Source organism: Pistacia vera, unplaced genomic scaffold (genome assembly GCF_008641045.1).
Source record: "Pistacia vera cultivar Batoury unplaced genomic scaffold, PisVer_v2 Contig639, whole genome shotgun sequence".
Classification (NCBI taxonomy): Eukaryota; Viridiplantae; Streptophyta; class Magnoliopsida; order Sapindales; family Anacardiaceae; genus Pistacia; species Pistacia vera.
This window is the reverse complement of record NW_022196489.1, coordinates 477,592-480,812: the sequence shown is the minus strand read 5'-3', so window position 1 is coordinate 480,812 and position 3,221 is coordinate 477,592.

The window sequence follows — 3,221 nt, the reverse complement described above, 5'->3', positions numbered from 1 at the left end:
TTCCAGACTTTATGTCTCGTCTTAGTTGTGATGATCTTCTGGGCAGCCTATGAAATTTACTGCTTTACCAGACAGCCTTATGGCTATAGTTTGATGAGTTTCTCTTTTAAATTAGAGTTTCAAAAACTTTAAAACCCTTCTCACTCTTGTCAAGAAATCCGACGGTTGAGTCAATTTTCAATTCAAAGCTTAAACACCCTGAACTGGCTTGTTGGGAAATTCTTGAAGCTGCTGTAGCTGGTTATGCAAACTCTAGTTAAACAAATAGGTAGAAATTGAAATAAATATGATTCTTATAGGCGTATTACTAATAAGAACCCGAGTTCGAGTCCGGTTAATAATAGAGATAATTATTGAAACTCTTACTTAACTTATAGTTTTAGGTCCCGAAACATTAATTGAGATACACATACACTCACATAGACATCCCAATCATCAAAAAAGAAAAAAAAAAAAAAAAAAGGTAGAAACTGAAAGATGGTTACATTGTTTTGAATTTAACTCTTTGATTGAGGGAGGTCCTTTATTTTCTCTCTTTTGTGTGATCAAAACATGCATCATTGGAAAAATATAAACTAAGCATCTTTTGGCTGAATGAACATTGATCAAAGATAAATTCTTTGATTTCACCTTTTTGTTTGCTAATATCTCCATTTTTTTTAATAAGTCTGGACTTACAAATACAAGAGAAGAATCTATGTAAAGCATTGGTAATCATCTTGAGTTCAAATAAATTCATTTCTTCTTTATGGTTTAACTGCTTGTTATTTAATTTGTAATTTACCTCTCAAGAATATTCCGTGAAAATTGATCGGTACACTATACACTTAAAATAGCAGAAATATAAAAAACAAGGATTCAATCAAATAATTAAATATAAAATAAGAAAGGTTGTTTTAGAATTACATGCAAATATTTTTATGATTTATAATGGGATATATTTTCTTTTTAATAACTGAGGTATTCGGGCCAGTACCTCAACTAATCCTCAGGGAGAGCGATCCTATAGGGACCCATCCCCAACGTTGAGTCGATCCTAGGATTGTGAGTTCTACCCATTTACAACCCCTTAGTTCACCTTTAATGTTACATTACACATGGATGAGTAATAAGACATATTTAGAAAGACTCATAAGATAAAAAGTGAAGGAAATATAGTTTATACACCCATTTTATTAAGAACATACACTTAATTTCAAGATTTTAGAAACCAAGTTTTTCATTAATTTTCGAAAAAAAAAATAATTTAATTAAGCATTAGTCTATAGATTTTGCAGTGAAATAATGAAATTAGAAAGAAAGAGAGAAAATCAATTAAATGTGGTTCAATTTATTTATGATTGGTGGGGACAAGTAATGTCATTATAGAAGATCTAATCGGTTCTAACGGGCTCCTACTAGTCTCCAATTCTCCAATTCTGGTGGTCATGCCATGAGGAGAATTAATTTGAATCTCATCTTTTACCTAACTAGCTCCATTTTTTTTGGAACCCTGATGATAAAAATTTATTGAACAAAAGAAAAAGGATTACATTTAACAAGGAACATAATAAGTCTTACCCCTTTAGAAAGTTAAATACAAAACAACTTTTAGAAAAATGCATGAGTTAGATGTTATTAAAATGTTTTGAAGTGTTATGATAACAACAGGAGAGGGGAGGTTGATTGCTTTAGGTTTAGTGGGGGACAGAGAGCTTGAGTTTGGATGGAGAGATGCTAAAAAGCTGTGGGGCTTCAAGCGACAAAGAAGCATTCAAAATTGTGGCACCAAAGCAATGGATAATTGGATATCTTATTATTATTATTTTTTGGGGGGGGTCAATACTTTGATGATTGGTATTTTCTATACTGTTATAATAACAAACGATCGAGGGTAGGTCGATTGCTTTAGGTTTGGTGGGGGAAAGAAGAGGTTTTATGTTGGTGGGATAGATGTTGACAAAGTTGTGGGGCTTCAAAAATCATACAAAACGCTGACAAAAGAGCAATGGATATTACTGCTGTTATTGCAAGAAAACACAAGATAATTTAAAAGAAAATTTGGGCTGTCATATATCTAGGAGACCAATATAAACATAACAAACTTTTCTATAAGTTAAAATTGTTTTGTTGAATATGAACATTCTCATCTATGAACTTGTGATTATCAGTGATTTCATTAACCTTTAACTTTTATGCTTTTGCAATGCATTGATTTGGTATTCAAAAACAGAGATGAACCTGTAAGCATTACCATTTACATCCATTTTTGGAAACAAGAATTAGACAGTTCAACTTTGAAATCCTTGGAACATGAATGAAGAAAAACGGCAACACCATCTTCAGGGTTGTCTTTTTGTTCTTCCTTTCTAAAGATTAAATGATTTTACCATGATTTACAACCTCCCAGGGACCTTCATGAAAATTTGAGTGAATGTATATCTGTGGGACTCTCGAAAACTTTTAAGCTGTTGGCTAACTTTTGTATAGACTATACCCTACAGTAGAATAAAGTTAAATTTTTATTCTTAGAATGAAGTTTTTTCTTTTGAAAAGAATGTTTTGATTTGAGATAAATGAAATTATGTCATCATTTTATAAATGCATGTGATTATAACTGATCTAACTCTCGGACGACTACGGTTATGGCACTCATGGATTCCAATGTGATTACTGAATATATATGTTGAAGATAGAGTAAAGGTATTTGAAGACATTTTATATATGTTGGGTTTGTTTAGAACAGAAGAAAGGCGATGATGATAAGCTCCATTTTTATAGTAATTTGACAAGGATAACGACGAGACCTTAATTTGACAAGGATAAGCGACGAGACCTTACTTTCAAAAGGTTACCGTCATATTTGGAAAGGACCCAAAATAAAAGAATTCAAGAGATACTAAAAGAAGCCAATAAAAATCTTCTCGTTTAATATGAACATAACACAACTAAATTAATATTACTTTCAAACATGAATAACTTATTGTTTAACTTAACTAATTTACTTGTATTGGCGCAAAAGTTTTATAGTATATTTGACACTTTTTTCTAATCCTCATAAGAAGTTATCTCACAGAAACCCACCACCATGGAGGTGGCTCGAAGGTATCCGGCAAGGTTTTAAAATCTAGATGCGGGGGCAACTTGGCCAAGCCACTGGGTCACAAGTTTTACGGGTTGAAAGGTCCGACCGACGGGTAGGATTGTGATGTCATCATGCTGACGTCAGCAAAAGAAAAAAA